General features: G+C 44.2%; 1 protein-coding gene and 1 long non-coding RNA gene across 3 annotated transcripts in view; one reads left to right on the top strand and one right to left on the bottom strand.

Moving 5' to 3' along the window:
- The window catches only part of HAS2 (hyaluronan synthase 2), a 22169-nt gene extending 20944 nt beyond the window's left edge, over nt 1-1225 (bottom strand). For both annotated transcript variants that reach the window (XM_043507392.1, XM_038388294.2), the window contains exon 1: nt 661-1225. The gene's annotated coding sequence lies outside the window, so the exon portion shown is untranslated. The remainder of the gene's footprint in view (nt 1-660) is intronic.
- LOC122458603 overlaps nt 1-19390 on the top strand; it is a 20038-nt gene extending 648 nt beyond the window's left edge. The window contains exons 2-3 of the long non-coding RNA XR_006278669.1: nt 14461-14656; nt 18251-19390. This is a non-coding gene — a long non-coding RNA (uncharacterized LOC122458603). The remainder of the gene's footprint in view (nt 1-14460; nt 14657-18250) is intronic.

Below are 19390 nucleotides of genomic sequence, written 5' to 3'. Positions count from 1 at the left end.
GGTAGTGGTAGGTTCTCTCCCCCCCCCCCCCCGCCTCTAGACTCCCTCCCCCGGGAAACGTCTCCCTCTCCCCACTTTGTATTTCAGCGAGACCTCTTGATCGCGGTTGCGCCCTCTGAGGTGGGGTTGGAGGATACAACTCCCCACCACCACCACTGGGCCTCCCTGCAGCCCCATCCCTGCCTCTGCTCCTGTCACGTCCCCCATCCCCTGAACGCACAGCGGCGAGGGAAAGGGATCACGGTCATGTTTGCACAAGTGTATAAATGACTACACTGTGTGCAATCCGAAACCCCAGCAGCAGGCTGGGTAGGGTGCGTGAGGATGGCCGGGGAGGCTCCAGCCCCGACGCACCTTTGCAGCTTAGGTGAAAGAAGAACTTTCTAACCGGGCCCCGCATTTCCAGCGGATAAAGAGCTTGAGCTCGGCAGGATCTAAAGCATGTTTTTAGGCGAGACGTTAGTCTACAAAATGCATGAAGGCAACTCTGCATTCTCGTTGATTGCCAGAATGGGTGTGCATGAGGGGAGGGTAAATACTCCCCACGTCGCATTCAGATGCATGTAAATCTATCTCGAGTCTCCTTTTTGCAACAACTTTAATTCGAAGTTTTAAAGGGGCTTGTTCCTCTTGAGAGGAAATAAATATAAAATCACCCACCTTGCTTGTCCTTTGCTCATAAAGGCTCCTCGGCTTGCTGGGTGGTCTTGTATTTTTGTAGCTCCTGCGGAACGGTTTCCAGTATTGAGGTAACAGATCAAATCGCGGGTCTCAAGGATTGAGCATCAAGGAGAAATACAAATAATCATTGGAAACTATTCACTCGCCCTCATTTCTCTCCCACGTGTTTTCCCTTCCCCCCCCTCCCCCCCCCTTTTTTTTTTTCCCCTTTCTCTGCTTCAGTTTCTAGCTCAAACGTTTCTCTCTTCAAAAAAACAAAAAACACGGCTTCGAAATAACAGGCGTGAGGCTTGGTTCTGGCGCTCGAGCGCACGGTCCTGCTTGACCCGCGGGGCGCCAGGGGCCCGGGGAAGCGGCGGGCTCTGAAGGTTGCGAGATGGGCAGCATCAATCGTCGAAAGCCTCTGTGGTGGTGATGCCCTCGCAGCTCGAGCGCCTGGGTCAGCGAGGCGCAGCGGGCGGGTAATATTTTCCAGACGTCTTGCCTTTTCCTTTCCTGCCGTTGCTTTTCTGCCTCCTCCACGTTATGGGGTCTTTTAACAAGTGAGACTTGGAGGTTGTTTTAATAGGGCGGAGGATGGGGACAGGGAGGAGGAAGGGAGGTCCTGTGCGGGGGGGCGGGGGGGGAGGGAAGGAGGAGGAAGAACTGCCCATTCGGACTAAGTTGGGTCTAGAACCAGTTCAACGGAGTGAATTCAATTAGCCCGACGGCAAACATTTGCAGAAAAATGCAATACACATACGTGGTCACCACCTGATTTCCTCGTCGCGTACAGCGGGGCGGGAAAGGAGAGCCTTGCTTTTAAAATCTCTCGAGCTGCATTTGCGTGCTTGGGCTGCAGAAGTTCCGCCTGCGACCATGCTTCACACAGTACGCTTCTTATAAGTGAACTGCTTCTGTGGATGTATGAATTACTGCTCTCCTCTTGATCTGAATTAACTTCAGTTTCTTGATCTATCCAAGCTTCCAGGATTCCCTCACACGCTCACTATCTCTCCAACTACTTGCACTAAGAAATAACATTGCACCTCCCCACTAGCATGGCTGACTTCTGCAGATGTAGTTTTCAGAAACTCGGAAATAAACCATATTGTTTAAATAGACAAGCCTCAAATTGTCATAGGAGGTTTGCCCAAGAATCTTCATACGGATCTCTCTCCCTCTGTCTATACATGTATTATAAGCTTGCAGTTAACTCTAATAATCTATTCACGTGGCTAACTGCAACCCTTCCATCAGCTTCCAGAGTCACAGTGACCTGTAAATATTATTAGCTTTGATATAGGAGATCGTTATCTTTATGTCCCTTTGCTACTTCATTGTAAATTTTCTCAGATCCGGAGAGCGTTTTTTTCCTGGGGAAGCCTGGAAGTTATTAAAAAGGACCACTAGGTGGCACTGTTTAGGAAATAATAAGAAGTAAGATGCACATGATGAGTGGAGAATCACAGCAGCCAGCCCTCACTAGGTTGTTAAAATAGACAGGGTAAACGTGGGTGAACATGTGTGTATATACACACAGTCTAACAGATACTGGTGTACATTTAACAGCTGTAACTTTTGAGGGCAGGGATCATTTTAATTTTTATCTTATGCCAGGCTGTTTTCTTTCATCTTAATAAGGTAGTTACTGGGCTAGACGTTCTTTTAAGTCTACAGACCTGGTCATGTTTAATCATAGTTGTGAAACATGATTGTGACTCTTCACTGAGGTGTTATCACTGTTCATATTTGCTAGTATGGGGGAGAAACAACCAGGCATGCTCTAATCATGCTAGGAAACTATTTTAAGTCTGGTGGGAATGTTGAAATGCCAATAGTAATTCTGGACGACCCAGTTTACTCCTTGCTCCCATGGCTCAGCAGCACCAAGGAGAATTTCAGCTACAGGCGTAGCAGGTGCAGAATGACAGTTGAATGCGTCCTTGGCCATTTGAAGGGTTGCTAGTGTTGTTTACTTTCAAGATTGGAACTCAATGACAAAAATACCCCAATGGTTATAGATGTCTGCTCTGTCCTGCATAATATCTGTGAAGCCAAGGGGGAAAAGTTTCCCCTAGGGTGGAGGGCAGAGGTGGCGCAGCTGTCTGCTGAATTTGAACAGCCAGATACCAGAGCTATAAGAAGAGCTCAACACAGAGCCATCTGGCTTCAGGGAGGCTTTGAAAGACCATTTTAATAGTGAGCCAGAGTAGCATGTATTGCTGTAGTGTTCTTTACCTGATCTTTCTCTTTTGTGGCCCAGAATGAATCTTGTAGTGATTGCTGTGTGTGTAGGACTATAACATTGTCAATACACCTATTAATATTGTTTTGTGAATGTTATGGGTTCTGAGACACAGCACAGTGACATGGAATTGATTGCTGTCAGACCTGCTCATCACCAGCCAGCATACATTGTGAATTAATAAAGATGAATTATGTTCCAAAAATATAATTTTATTCTGTAACATTAGCCAGGCAATTAAAAACATTTAGAATTTAATAAAACTTAATAAATTAAGGGGAAAGTACTTTTTGAAGGGGAAAGGACAGTCACTTCCATTTCAGGTACACATACACCAACCGTGGTTTTCACAGGTCAGTGTATGCAAAAGCTGTTATTTTCTTTAATGTGCCCCCAGGTGGAGTGGTAAGGGTAATGCACTGAACCCTCATGCCACATGGAATGTTGAGGGGGTATAGGGAGGTCCTGATGTAGAGTTTTCTATGGGCTGCTGAGGGAAGAGAGCACAGGATTATTGAACCACCAGAATCTCTGTTTGCTGTCTGAGAAGCACAAGCATCTTCTGCTGCACATCCCGCTCCTTTTCTTGTGTCTTTCTCCTCTCCACTCTATCCTTGTTCATGCTGTCTGCAAGGGCGACCCTTCAGGCCCTGGTTTCGTTCGCTGATTCAGCACTGGCTTGCAGGATCTCCTGGGACATGTCAGCCGCGTCCTCTTCTTTCTCCTCCTTATCTGGCTTAGGCGTTTCACAGGTGTGGAGGGGAAGACCCTGAAAGATGCAGCTGCAGATACAACACACGGAGATGCCATTGTCAATGTACTCATGATGGAAATTGAAACTTAAGATGCTGAACTCACTCCCCTTGTTCCACACAAGTTTTAAGCACTACATTCTCACTTCTGCTTGGGATTGATAAAGCATGGTGCCAGTCACAGCACCAGCTGTAGTGAATATGGTCCTCCAGGGGTCTGGGACATGAGGAGGGAATAGCTCACTTGCATGATTCTAGTTGTATAGGGCAAGGGAACTGAATATTGGCACCGTTTCCACAGGAGGTGGTGATTTTAGCTAATATCTCACTCCTGAGGGTAACAGGTGCAGAGAGAGCACAGCTGCTGCTGGCACTGCACTGCTGCCTCTTGAAGTAATTGCAGAATGGTGTGGGAAAGTGTCCTACAGCAGAAGAAGAAATAAGGCAGCCCTTCCCAGAAACCTTTGTCAGAGGATTGCAGAGTACCAAAGTTTAATCGAGATCTCTATAGGACATCCCGGTGCACATAAACAAACTGCTCCATGTGGTTCCCGCCGTCTAACTCTAGAGGAGAATGAAAAGCTGATAGTAACTCCACCTCTCTTGGTTGTGCTAGGAGTGGCAACGGAACAAGTAAAAATGAGCAAATCAAAAGATGCATCCTGATACTATGGGGGTGACAGCCCTGTAACTTCAAAGCAAACAACATACTTACTGGAGGTTCTTTCCCCTGCATCAGACTTGCCCATGCTTGACTTTCAGGACACGCTGGACAGTGGAGTCATGTCCTGGCTTGCTGCACAGCTGGATTCCCCGGTCATCTGTCCCCCATACTCCTCCTCTTCCTCGTCCACCTCCTCCTCTTCACTGTTCATGTGGGGCCTGTGACTCCAAAGTATTCACAAGAATCTTGGGGGAGAAGGGGTCTCCACTGAGGGGGGCACACAGTTCTTTGTAAAAGCAACAGGTCTGCGGCTCCTCACCAGATCAATTGTTGGCCTCCCTGGCCTTCTGGCACACCTGCCGCAGCTCCTTGCTTTTCATGCGGCAACACTGCTGGTCCCTGTTGTGGCCCTTCTCCCCCATGCCCTGAGCAATCTGCTCATTTCTGTGGCTGAGCCTGCACAATCTCTTCTTCCCACAGGCCCAGGAGATCGAACATCTCTTGTCTACTCCAGGCAGGAGTGTGTTTGCAGCGTGTAGCCATCTGGGCAGCTTGCCAGTTAAACTCAACAATGGAGAGTTGCTAGATGTGCTCACCAAGCTGGGCAACCATGAAAAGGAATTTCAAAGATGTGTGGGGCTTTAAAGGGGAGAGGGTGTCACTTATATTAGCGGTTGGTTGCCTTGTGTTGCCATAACCGGGTAGACCAGGCCTATCACTCCCATATTGCTAAATCCCAAAAAACTTTAATGTAGAAGAATGAGTCAGAAAAGCTGGTTATAACATGGTTAACACTGGTAGTGTGGACAGGCTAAGGATGCTCAGTTAGGTTCTGCCAAAACTACAGATGTTAATTGTGTTGTAACTGTGTGTAATCAGTGCAAGTAAGTCCTAAAACACAATTTCCTAACATCAGCTTTTCTATATACAGCGGCAAGAAGGGACCAGCTTATAACACTGCTTGGCCACAATCATGTTTGAATATGTCTGCATTTGCAGCCTTGAGATATCCTTTGAGGGAAAACTGCTAGCTTGCTTCACCTTCCTTTGCCTGAGCCCTCAAGCATGTCCTGTGCAGATGACTTTAAAGACACAATGTAACATTCTTAAATGTTTTGAGAGTGATGTTTTTTTCATTACCACACGTCCTCTTTTGAACTATTTCTCCTTGTTTAAATTTTAAATGGTTGAAATCTATTTTTGATCATTTGAAACATTTGATCAAATGTTTCTTGACTGAATGCCTTCTAATGCATTTGCAAGCATTACATGTACATTCTCCATTGGTATAAGTAATTCTAAACTAAAAATTGGGCCCAGACCTGTATTCTCTGTGCATCCTAAACGTATTATAGCATCAAGAGAGGTGGCCCAATCATGGAAAAATCCTTGTGTCCTGTGTACCTTACCAGCAGTAATAAGTGGTTCTTAAAATAAACTGAAGCTTTCTAATTGGGCCTGATTCTCCTCTCATTTACTCTGGTGTCAGCCAGTGCTAATGTTGTGCCAGGCAAAATAATGGAAGAACTGATATGGGATTCAATTACTAGAGAATTGAAGGATGGGAATATAATGAATGCCAATCAACACAGCCTGTTTTCATTCGGTGATGAGATAATGAGTTTGTCCGATAATATAATTCTAGAGCGGAATGTAGGTTCAATATACTTTATTTCAGTGGAAGTTAGGTATCTAAATGCCCTTGAGGATCTGAGCCTTATACTTTTGTAAGGCTTGGCTGAATAACATTCTGATTAAAAAATTAGCACTACAATATCAATAAAGCACATATTAAATGCATTAAGAACTAGCTAACTGATAGATCTCCAAAAGTAGTAGTCAAGGGAGAATCATCAGCAAATAGGGATGTTTCTAGAAGGGTTCCACAGGGATTGGTTCTAGGTTGGATGCTATTCAATATTTTTATCAATGATCAGGAAGTAAAATATAAAATCACTGCTGATAAAATTTGTGGATGACAGAGTGGTGAATAATGAAGAGAATAGGGCATACATACTGAGTGATGTGGATCACTTAATTAAACTGGGCCAATTCTAACAAATTGTATTTTAGTATAGCCAAATGTAAGGTCATATCTAGGAACAAAGAATGCAGGCCGTACCTACAGAATGGGGGACTGTATCCTGGAAAGCAGTGACTGTGAAAAGAAATTAGTAGACAGACAACTGAACATAAGCTGCCAGTGTGATGCTGTGGCAAAAGGAGTGAATGTGCCCCTTGGATATATGAAGAGGGGAGCAATGAGAAGGAGTAGGGAGATTATTTTACCTCTGTATACAGCACTCTGAGACCAATACGTGAATACTGTGTTCTGTTCTGGTGTCCACATTTTAAAAAGAATGTTGAAAAATTGGAGATGGTTCAGAGAAGAGACACAAAAATGATTTGAGGGATTGAAAAAATGCCCTACAGTTAGAGACTTAAAGAGCTCTATCTGTTAACTTATCTAAAAGAAGATTGAGTGGTGACTTGATTATGTTACATAAATACTTTCAGAGGGAGAAAATACCAGGCACTAAAGGGCTCCTTAATATTCAGAGAAAGACATAACAAAAACCAATGTCTGCAGCTTAAAACCAAACAAATTCATGTGAGGAATAAGGTACGCATTTTTAGCAGTGAGCATGATTAACCATTAGAGTAAACGTCAAGAGAAATAGTGGGTTCTCCATCTCTCTCAAGTTTCCAGTTCAAGACTGAGGGCCTTTCTGGAGATATGCTTTACTTAAATATACTGTATTGGGCTCAAGACAGGGGTTAAATAGATGCAAATTCTGTGGCCTATTCTATGAAATTATACAGGAGGTCAATCTGGAGTATCTAATAGTCCCCTCTGGCCTTAAAGTCAATAACTATCAACATCACAGGTATGTCTGCATATATTGTGGTGTGTCACATCCTCCACTGAAAACAGCAGCATTACAGAAAGTAAAAGGGGTGTAAATGAGAGGAGAATCAGGCCTCTGAGTTATGACTTTTGACAACTAGAAATCCATAGACAGATTTTAGTGTAAACATCACTGTGAGTTTGGGGTTCACAACGAACAAAGGCTTGGGCCAAGACATATCAATCTTCTGAGATTGTTTTCCTTGTATACAGAGTCTGCCGAGGTTACCAGTGCTCTGGACATTTAAATGTCCATTGATTTATTGAAGAAGCTTTATAGGATTTGCAGAAAACCACCTATCTTTAAAACTAAACCACTATTGAAAAGTTGAAACTTTCCAACAATTTATGGATGTGAATATACCCAAGTCCCTTGGCTGGCACTGCCTGTGTTATCAGCATAAAGCCCTGTTGGAGGGTAGCCGGCAGCCTAATTTACAATGGTTTTATTCCATAAATGATGGTTTCACCCTTCTTTTTAAAATAAAATCATTCCATGCTGCTTGAACTGAAGTCTTGGTTCCATGCATTTAAGCATCTAACCTTGGTACTTTTGGTTACTTCTTCCAGGTGGTGGTAATAATAACCGTCAGTACAAAATGAAAACAAGGTTATTTGCTTTCACCCAGAAGCCATGGACTGCCTGAAAAAACTCACTGTCATGCCGTGGGTCCTGCAGGGGGAAGGGGCTCCTGCATGTAATGGGGTTGACCAGTCCTTAAGGGAGACAGGATACCAGGGGACATGGAGGTTAACCTTGGCCATGCTGCAGAGGAATCCCAGGAGCTGCTCAGAGGATGGGGAGCTCATGTTAATAATAATGAGCTTTCTGAGCTTCATCCGAATGGGGTTGGAGAGAAGGATGAACTGGGCAGGGCTGGGTTCCTTTACGCCCCATATTCTGCCTGTCAGAAGTTCAAAGTCATGGGTAATGTAGACATTAAAAACTGCTCACAGGCACTGACCTAGCTTACAGGCACTGCACGGGGAGTACACTACAGCAACCCTGTTGGCACTATCTGTCTTGGGTACTTGAATGGCCCCTTAAGGCTAGGTATGGGGGTCTAACTGCTAGACCGCACTTCCTCTGAGGCTGGGAACTGTAGGCAATTTAACAGGCCATTGGTTCTGCTCTGAACCCAATTCCTCTCCAAGCAGCAGCAGAGACTTGTTACAGACCAGTGTTTCTGGTCACACCATGCACTGCAGGAATGGCCAGGAAAGATCCTGATAGGAGGGAGGTGGAGTCAAATACTATGTTACTATGTTAGCTCATCTTACATGATCACTCTCCTTACAGTCTGTATGGTCACACCCATTGTTTCATGTTCTCTATGTATAAAAATCTCCCCACTGTATTTTCCACTGAATGCATCCCATGAAGTGAGCTGTAGCTCACGAAAGCTTATGCTCAAATAAATTTGTTAGTCTCTAAGGTGCCACAAGTCCTCCTTTTCTTTTTGCGAATACAGACTAATACGGCTGCTACTCTGAAATCTATGTTACAATTGTATGTGTGAGATCCTTGCAATAAATGCAAGCCCCGGGGCTAGAAGGCTTAAAGGGAAAAAGAAGCTCTCTGCTCCTCCAAAAGGAAAAAGGGAGAACGCAAGTTCAATTCATATCAATTGCCATTTTGCCTCTGTGCAGTTTGGCACAGTGTTCTGCTGTTGTTTTGTTCGAGGTTGCTTTGTGTCCTGTTTTTGGCAATGACTTTCAATGGTGCATGCAAATGTAAAGAGATGAAAGGGGGAAGAAATCACGAAAGCTATACCTTGGGGAAAGTAGGTCACCCTGAGTGTACAGGTCAGGGACTTAGACTGGGGAGTGAGCCCAAATTAAAAGGATGGAATTCTGCCTAGGAGCAGAGTCTATTTTTAGGATTCTTGCTTTGCTCTGGGTTTTCCACCATGTGGAGCTGATTTTGTAGAATTAGACCTAGCAGGAGTTGTGGCCCTACCTTTGTGAAACCAAACATGACAGCTGCAGATCAGAGCAGGGCATGATGGTGTGGTTTTCACAGGACAGGAGGAGCAGGCAGTCTGGGAAAAAGGCATCTACTTGACCACCCCTGAGACTATTTGGATTTGTGAGTAAGATTTAGGTGGGTGGGGAATTGTTTTGTGAATAGCACTTTGGGCCCCAACAAGCCATGCAATTAATAGCTGGGTCTGTGGGCTTGGTCATGCCCCTTATATACTCTTTGGGTCTTGCTCATTTCATTTTATTATGTAAAGAGATGGTTTATCTGTTTTTCCACAATAAAAAGCATTTGTGGTTTCATATTCAAAGGCTCCTGAATGCTTGCGAGTTGGGAAGAGACACCAGTGAATGTAGCCAGGCAGTTAAAATTGTAAGTTCCTTAACCAAGGCCTGGGCAAAGTTTTAGGCAGGGGCTTGAGCCAATCTTTTAGTTATTTAAAACAGAGTCCAAGACTGTGATGTAATGAGGACTGTGTTGGAATTGCAAGCTATAACTTTAAGACTGACTCCCCCTTCCACCCACTTGGTTTCCTGGTCCGGCTTGGAGGCCAGGGGGCTCTGCAGGGAAATGTGCAATCAGATTCAGTTAGTCTGGTAAAAGCCATTTTAAAGCAAGGTGAAGTGAGTTGTACCTCACTGCCTTATGAGCAGCCTGTTTTCTTTTCCTCTGTTTTAGGGTTCTTGTGTGTTACCACTCTGAATTCTGTTATGCTGCAATCTTCAAGCAGGAGTATTTATGTTTTTATCTGACTTCTCTGTATGTGTATGCTTTGAACATATATATATAATCTGAATCTGGCCCTTCATACTGCTAATTAGCCTGGTAGAAGGTTGCAGTAGAGGCAAATACAGTGGGATAGAATCTACCTCACTTGGAAACATCCAGATATAGCTTCCAACTGATTGCCACAGAGGTTAATGTTTACAGCAGAATTTACAGGTTTCAGAGTAGCAGCCGTGTTAGTCTGTATTCGCAAAAAGAAAAGGAGTACTTGTGGCACCTTAGAGACTAACAAATTTATTAGAGCATAAGCTTTCGTGAGCTACAGCTCACTTCATCGGATGAAGTGAGCTGTAGCTCACGAAAGCTTATGCTCTAATAAATTTGTTAGTCTCTAAGGTGCCACAAGTACTCCTTTTCTTTTAGCAGAATTTACGTATTTTAGCAACAGATCTTTTGCCTGTGACAGAAGCCAGGGGACATAGAATGAGGCATGCTATAGCAAATGGCTCCTCCAATCCCACCCACACTGAGTTAAGCAGTTCTATGCTTGCCCCTAAAGATTCTTGAGAATGTGGAGCAAACCTAATTCTTATTTCACTGCATAGCTGGAGAGGTGTGCTGTGGACCCCACTGTACAATATACTCCAGACCACAATGTACGTAGAACATACCTAAGTGACTTCCCGTCTTCCTGGACAATACTGTGATTGGTGGAGATCTTTCAACTGGTATTAATTCACTGGCCTGGCCTAGCTTGTATCTTTTGTCCTAGGGCATACTGCAACCATCTGGGGAGGGTTGAGTGGCTGGGTCCTGGACAGGGTAGGTGGCTGAATTAGCTGGCCGAGCTGGTTATATTGTGTTATGTGGGTTGAATTGTTTGGTCTCTTTGGTCACTATTTTGCTAAAAACTATCATCTGTTTTAATGTATTTACATGTAAAATTTTATGAGAGCCCCAGTCCGACTGTTGGGTGCAGTACACAAACCTGAACAGAATAGGCACTGCTTTATAAATAAGAAATTGTCACGGTTATTAATGATTATTTAGAATGTAACTTAATTCTCCCCTCCCCAGCATTCACACAAATAAGATAGCCCCTTCCTGAGGAAGTCCGAAAGATTTTCTTATTATCAGCATTTGATTAGGAAAGTGGCTTGTACGGTTTTGTTACAGACACTTTTTGCAAACATAATTAAATGTACAGGCCAGTGACAACAAATTAATGGGGAAGGATAGTCCACAGATCCTCAGGGTTTTACTCCCCTTCCCCGCAGTCTAATCTTTTCTTTGGGAAAAAATGTTTCTTGCCATTTTGCTTGTGAAGATGGACTTCAGACACATTCTAGCCAGACTGAGGCCTTGCTTACCATGAGGATTTGCTTGAGTGCAGCCATTGGAGTAACTGAGCCAGAGCAAAATAAAAGTGGGCCAATGTAGACAGGCAAAGCTGCTATTGACCACAATTTGCATTGATTCAGCCTGCAGGCTAGGGGGCTCTAATCATAGCCCATGACCCCATTGTGCCAGGTGCTGTACAAACACACAATAAAAGGATAGTCTGTGCGCTAAGAGCCTTTTTATAATCTAAGGGCATGACTACATTGCAGTTCAGACTACAGGCATGTGAATGGCAGTGTCCACCAAAGTGCTGCACTCTGACCCCCCCCCCCCCCCGTGTGGATGCCAAGGGCACGAATACACATCAGTGTGAACTAGGAACTTTTTAGTTTGTGCCAACCACTTACACATGGAGAGTTACAGCACAGAACTTTGGTGTGTACTGCTATTCACCCCCCGACACACACACACACACACACACACACACAGCAGTGTAGACATGCTATCAGTATGAAAGAGGGGACACCAGACATATATAGACAATAAACAATCAGACAATATGCAGATTACCCTGGTTTCCAGCTGAGCTAAACTGCACTGGTGGTTGGTGCTCACTGCAATCTGTAGTGGTTTTGCTAGTCTACCTTGGGGCTTGTCTACACAGGGAGTTAAGACAAATTAGTAAATGTGTGAAATAAATTAAGCTAAACCAAACGGCTGCTTTACTTCTCAATGAGAGGGGGTCCAACAGAACTTGAATGAGCTTTAACTTATGCACATTAACTTCACACTTTTAGTTAAGATGTCTTGACTTTCCTGCCTGTAAACAAGCCCCAAGGGTTTGACCTGGTGGAACTTTACCCTTGACTGACCACTGATGGCTGATATCCACGGCGGAGAAAAAGATTTGGAAACAATGCAACAAAGAGAAGTGAGAACTTCCCCCAATTCAGCTGTAAGACCTGTCAGACATGAAGCCCAGCTATCTCCATTGCAATTTGAAGGCTGACGTGTAATCATTTCACTTCTGAATCCCCTATCTGGGAATAGTAAGATAAGGCATTTAAGGGTTTTCCCCACTGGCTTCAATGGGGATTGGATCAGTTCCTTTCCCAATATGGCTGGATGAGTTTGTCCTAGCCCAGTGGTTTTCAAACTGGGGTACTCAAGCTCTCATCAGGGGGTACATGAGAGAGCCTGTAATGGCATTTTATTTAGTAAGACTTGGCAAGCTAATCATGGGTATATCATGACCTTATCTCAGATGCGGGTAGGCGGCAGACTATATTATTTGGAAAGGGGTACGCAGCCTAAAAAGTTTGAAAACCACTGTCCTTGCCTCATACTTTATTCATTTAAGGACACTGCAGAGGACAAGGGTCCTTGCTGTGAATATGGAGATAGTTACATGCTCTAGTTATTGTATCAGATAGTCATTTGATTTAAAAGGTTATACTTTGATTATTAAAATATTGTAGATGTTTCCTACTGTTTTGATAGCTTTTTTTAAAAGTGTCAGCTACAGATATTGGGTCTAGTGCATGCTTGTTTGTTGATTTTTTTTTTCTATACCTAGACATTCAACAGGGCTTTCACTTTAATAATCTTAACAACATATTGGGATGACTCTTTGTGTCATACACAATGATTTGTCCAGGTGAATATACCATTCAGTGCAATGCTGCACTAGTGATATTTGAACAAAAGGTTCCATAAACATTCCCACCCTGTAACCGGTGATAGACTATCCCTCTGTGAGGGACTGGGGAATCTCTTGCTCTATTTATTTTCTAGTTTAAAAAAAATGCTTTTTCAGAACCATAATCCAAGGAAAGTTGCAACACCTCTCAGCAAGCAAACACGTATTGAGCTGCACTCGTGGGAATAGGGCAGAATATATTGATTGTATAGCACAGTGGTCAGCTTGTGTAATTTGACAATGGAGATGCAGGAAGGCCAGGCCAGAACAGTGATCCAGGATGTCCTCCCGGGCCCATTACCATTGCCTGGTACTTTGAGTCATTTTGGCCATGTTATAGCTTTGCAACACACTCTCCTTTCACTACCTATCCAGTTCCAGATGGAATTCAAAGTCCCATTGTCTATAACTTTATTGTTGGTTTTCTTAAATGTTTTAGGTCAGGGATGCTTTACGGAAGGTAGCATATTTGTGAGTGGTGAGGTTTATTCATTTAAATACGTTTATTATAGTTACTATAAGAGGTAACAAAATAAATAAATACGGTCCAAAGGCTAGGGTATAGATCTGCAAATAAGGAAAGCTAGGTTCTCTCCCTCTGCCACATACTTTTTGACATCGGTCATGTCAGTTAACCACTCTGTACCTGTTTCTCCATTTATAAAAGCACTTTGGCAAAAAAAAAACCTGTATAAAAATTCATCGTGTGATTATCATTCATAATATGAGAACTGATGGGACAATTAATGTAGACAATGAAAACACTCATTATCTTCTCTATAGAAAACTTGCACATGTAGGGAAAACCCCTCTGGATTTTGCCAAAGTTCCCCACAGATTAGTATTATCTCTGTTAATCCTTAATAAGATTGTGTGTCAACACTTTATGAGAGGTTTGCTCAATACTGTGGTTCTAATGATGACATATACACAGTAAATACATACCTGGATTTTCAGATATTTGGTTGAGCCTGCAGTGCTGGGAAATCCATGGATGTTGTTTTGATTTTTAATGTGAGTGCATTTGAAATGGAAAACACTGAAGGAATATAAATCTGAAACTTCTCCATATCATTTAAAGCTCTAGCCACCCCAGGCAGAACCATTGTAGCTGTATTTTCCCCTTATCTACTGTAAGGGAGAATCATGTTATAATGCAGTAATGTACAGTTTGATCTTGTTTATATAGATGGGACTAAACCATGTTATAACTGTGTTATGGAATTGTTACAGTCCTTTGATGATCAGAGGCTTTATTCACCCATATAAATTGAACACATCTGCAGGTGGGGATGCATTCAAGATAATGCAGACTTTTTACACTATGGTACAAGCAGGAGTGGATTAAGATTATACTAGAGTGGACTAAGTTTATACTATACCCATAAAAACCTTCATCAGAAAATATTGCCCATCATCTGGAGTGTTGCTCAAGTAGAAGTCAGAGCTCACAGCCGTTTTCTTCTTTGCTTTTCTTCCAGGCACATCATGACACAATCTGGGCGGGGTATCTTAGACCCAGAATCCATCTTCTCTTAGTGTCCTATGCCAATAGCAGCTGGCCCTAAACTCTGACATGCTGTCTGCTACTCCCTGGCTCACGGCTATAATGGGGTCCTCTCTCACCTTGGGACCCAGTTTGCAAGGATGCTTTCCTGATGGAAACTGGGGAGAAAAGTAAGTGATTTATTTGTTTTATAGATTCCAGTTAATCCACCGCCCCGAGAGGCAGTAGCTATGTCAATGGGAGACCTAGTGCTGTCTACACTGGGGGTTAGGTCGGTTTAACTGCGTCCCTCAGCGGTGTGGATTTTTCACACCCTTGAGTGAAGTAGTTACACTGACCTGATTTCCGAGTGTAGACCTGGCCTAAGTGTTTGAGTGTACAGCAGATGTAGGCAGCCCTGTTCAGTACAGTGCAAAGGCACAGTCTGTGCAGTGTGGTATGGGCGTAGGGGGCATCGCTCAAAGAGGGCAGAGCTAGGGCTGCCTGGGCGTCTGCCTTCCCTCTGTATTTCCTGGTCTTCAGAAGTTTGAGTTTTGCTTCAGAAAGGGCACGAGATACCACGCCGGGGATGCTGACTCCATGTTAAAGAATCCTTGTGTCAGTAAACAGCCTGCTTTTTTAAATAGAAGGAAATGCTGGAGGGAGTTGGTGGTCATTTGGGCAGTTGTAGTTACTGTGTAGGTTTGCAGTCGAGATGCTGCTGTGGCCAGATAATGACAATACTGAGTAGCTCTTACATGGAGCTTTTCATCAGATCTCGAAGCACTTTACCAAGAATGGAAACATCCTTATCCCCGGTTTCAGAGTAGCAGCCATGTTAGTCAGTATTCGCAAAAAAGAAAAGGAGGACTTGTGGCACCTTAGAGACTAACAAATTTAATTGAGCATAAGTGAGCTGTAGCTCATGAAAGCTTATGCTCAAATAAATTTGTTAGTCTCTAAGGTGCCACAAGTCCTCCTATCCTTATCCTAATTCTACAAATACAGACACTAGGGATAGAGCCATGAAGTGACTCAGAAGGGGCTCTACGCACCCATCTGCAGCACAGGAGACTCCGAGGTGTGATGCATCCCATTCCTCTCAGGTGATGTTTTCAGCTGGATGAGAACACCCCAGGAGGTGACTGCAGCCTGAAGCAATAGCTCTGAGACATGTGAACTCTTCCACTCATCTCAGTGGGTGTTCTCTTCCTGCCTCTCCATTGACAGGCTTGAGAGTCCGTGACAGGCATCAAGCATGCCCATTCTCAGCTCCTCCCCCCGCAGTGTCAGGGTGTTCTTGGTGCATTCCCCCAGAATGTCTGCGCTCAGCTCTTCACTCAGAGGGGCAGGGCTTCTCTGGATGCTGGCTCACATGTGGTGAGGGAAGGGAGAGGGGCTCAGAGCCCCCTCCTGAGAAGCAGGACTTCCCCAAGTGCCAGTTCATATGGGGGGACCAGGGAGAGGGGGTTCAGACACCCCCAAAAGGACAGCCCCCCAGATCCTGGTATATGCACAGGGGGCAGGGCTCAGACCCCACAGATAGGAGACCCCAGATCTGAGACACCCCCAGATGGGCAGGACCCCCATATTGCAGGACACACATGGGAGAGGAGAATGTGATGAAGCTGACAGTCACCCCGACTCACCTTGCCCCCCCATTTCCATGTCACACCCAGTGGCTCAGCTATCCCATGCCCCTAATTCCCCCCAACTCTGACCATCCCCATTTATCCCCCATCCTCTCACTGGAGCCCCCAACCCCTCTACCCTAGTTCCCTGCTCTACAATCCTCAGTGCCCCATTTCCTCTCCCCCAAGCCAGCATTCACATGTGTAATTTATTTTCTTTCCAAAAATAGTGTGAGCACCTTCTGAATGTTCTGCTGTGCTCATTGCATTTCCCGCAGATAAAACCCAAGCCCACTCGGACAGAGGCAGGCTGCTGTAATGCAGCCAGGTTTCCATCGACACTTTCAGTCCAGGGCTGGGTGTGAAGTTACAGTGTGTGGGTGTCGCGTATGTTCGATGGCTGTAATATGTCCCCTGGAGCCACACAGGAATGAACCATGCCTTGCTAGTAAATCTCTTGGGTCCTCTGGCTGCATGGTCACCGGGTAATCCATCTTGCACATGCGCCTATCCGGAGAGCCCAACGCTTTCTGAATCCCCTTTTCAGGCTTGCTACTGCAAAGGGTTTAAATAGCATTATGACAAAGGGAAGTAAGATCTCTTTAAAACACCTCCCAACTCTTTTTGGGACCACGTCGTGTAAAATCCCTGGGAGACGCCAAAGGGCCCAGGAAGCACTAACTGATGTTCCCTTGAGGCGGCAGCAATACCGTCCGCAAATCGCATTGATCCAAGGGTAAAAGAAGCACTGAACTCAGGGAGGAGTTTCCTCTCAGGTGCAGTTCACCCTCTTTCTCTCCCCATCCCTCACTGAACAGCCCATTTAGGAGTCCAGCCCTATAATGCAACACTTTACACACCGCACTTCCCTTGGCTCCTTTGCCCACACCTGTACAAAAAGAGGCCTGCAGAGGTGGAACAGGAGTTTGTGGTGGTGCTTGGAGTGGCAATAGCTACGACATGGATGTCTGAGAGGAGCATGCTGAGGGTTGATGCTGCATGGAGTGAGGGTGTGGTGTTACTTAGAACTGACTTCAAGGGGCTTTGAACCAGGACCCAAGAGAGGAGGGAACTTGCAATGGAAGAGCTGCTCCGCCAGGTCAGAATTCACCACCTGCTTTTACTCCTCTCCACCCTTGTTGGTGAAGGGCAGCATCAAGATCCTAATTCCTTTTATGCCCATCTTGCCCCACTGACCCCATATTCCTGTGAATTTGCCAAGCGTTGGGGCCTCCATCACCTCTGCCAGGAAACAGCCAGGACAGCTCACCAATTAATTCAAATGGTGGGGGCTTACCTGTGCACTGTTGGGAGCATTGGTGTGTGTGCATATGTAGAGTGTTACAGGCTTGGTGGGGGCAGCAACAGGGGGGTTGCATGCCAAATGTATCTAGTGCAAATAGGTCTGTAAAGACAATGGGCCCTATCCATCACTACCTTTCACCCTGTGTCCTCATTTACGCTTGAAGAGATTGTGACTCAGAATGGCAGTATTTTAGACTCATTTTGCATAGGTCTGAATGATAACACAAGGTGCATGGCAATGGAGAACCAGGCCCAATGGTAGATCTATCAGTGTACAGGGGCCCTGAATAGCAAAAGTTAAACAAGAAGGTCAAAGTTACAGTGGTAGCTTCTCTTAACCAATATAATATCGGGGAGATTAAATAAAAAACCCCAGCAGGATGTAAAGAGATAAGTAAATCAATGAACTTTTCAGAGGTTTTGTTTTTTTAAATACGTGAAAGAAATATCATGGAACTCTTTTCCCCACCTGTGGATAATGCTATTGATCTCCTTTGTAAAACACTTTGCAATCTACTGTTGAAAAGCACTAGATAAGGGTTAGGTGGTATTATTATTATTATTATTAAAAAATATATATCCATGTTATTTCCCAGTTCCTCATCCACATGTGAATTGAGCAATGAAACATGTATATGCACTTACTCTGATTATACAGTCTGACCACTAATGGTACTAGTGATTTACAATGGATTAATAATGCTCCTGATACAGTAAACATTTCCCTTTACAAGTTCTCCTTTTACTTTTCACTAATCTTATATGGGCTGCATCTGATGCAGTTTTGAAACCTGATCTGCTCAAATGTTGACCTCCATGTCTCTTCCTTAATTTTCTCCTCTTTTTCAGGAGTCAATCAATCTTCTTTCCTGAAGCAGCTTGGTTGGTGTGTGGGCCATTTGAACTAGCCACAGCAGGGAAGGAAGCTATTTGAGGTGTCCTGTGTCCTTATCTTCTGTCTGCCACTGGGGATCTTCATTTCCTCTAATCTCATTTGTTCCTTCATTTGCTGGGTGGAAGATCAAACTATACAGCTGTGGGTAAATTATTTGGTAAAAGTTAATCTATTACAGTCAGCGACTGGTCTGGGCCAGTGCTCAGTGATGTGTCATACTAGCATTTTTCTGGTGGCTCTGTCTGAAAGAGATTTTAACTTTTCATTAAAGCAAAAATAAAAGTTGGGATGTTCAAAAGCACTCAGCTTTGCCCTAACTCTGCTCTGGTCAAAGTCAGTAGTCCCCATTGACGTCAGGGAGAGCAGAGTTAGTCCAAAACTGAGTGCTTTTGAAAAACCCCACCCTATGATTTAAGACATCAGATTGTGAAGAAAACCTCCCAGATATGACCTAGGCCAGTGCTAACTTAGGCTTGGTCCATACTACAAATATTATCATGTCAGAGGACAGAGTGATACACAATAACCCCCCATCCATGTTACAGCACAATTTAGTCTTGCCTGTGTTGACATGACCAAGCCATGTTATAACCATGTGACCAGATGTAACCTCTTTAGACAGCTTGGGCCCACTTTTTTTGTGCTGACTTACACCTGGTGGAACTCCACTGACTTCACGTGGGAAGCACAGATTATAAGTCAGCACCGAACTTGGCCCATCACATGTAAGCTGTTGGCAGGACATCCAAGGGGGTTATGAAAGAAGCAGGTAGAGCCAAGGGACTGGTGAGAGGTCAAGGTCAGGGAAGGTGTAATTGAAGCAACATTAACCATCAAAATTGCTTTATGTTTCAATACATGAACAGCTACACTGCTAGAACGTATGTGACCTACTAAAATAAACATTGTCTTTTGGAGGGACTTAAGGAGTCTACTAAAAACATTCAAATACCAGTAATAACAAAACAAAACAAAATCAGTTTCATGCAGTTTACTGTTGGAGTGATTGTTCAAACGAGATCTTCAAATCTGTGGGCTTGTCTGCTCCAGACCATGGCCTTTCATCAGAAGAACTATTTGCCTCAGTTTCCACT

Source organism: Dermochelys coriacea, chromosome 2, assembly GCF_009764565.3.
Source record: "Dermochelys coriacea isolate rDerCor1 chromosome 2, rDerCor1.pri.v4, whole genome shotgun sequence".
In the NCBI taxonomy this organism is placed as follows: domain Eukaryota; kingdom Metazoa; phylum Chordata; order Testudines; family Dermochelyidae; genus Dermochelys; species Dermochelys coriacea.
Note: the sequence above shows the minus strand (reverse complement) of the source record. Positions and strands in the feature narration are given on the sequence as shown.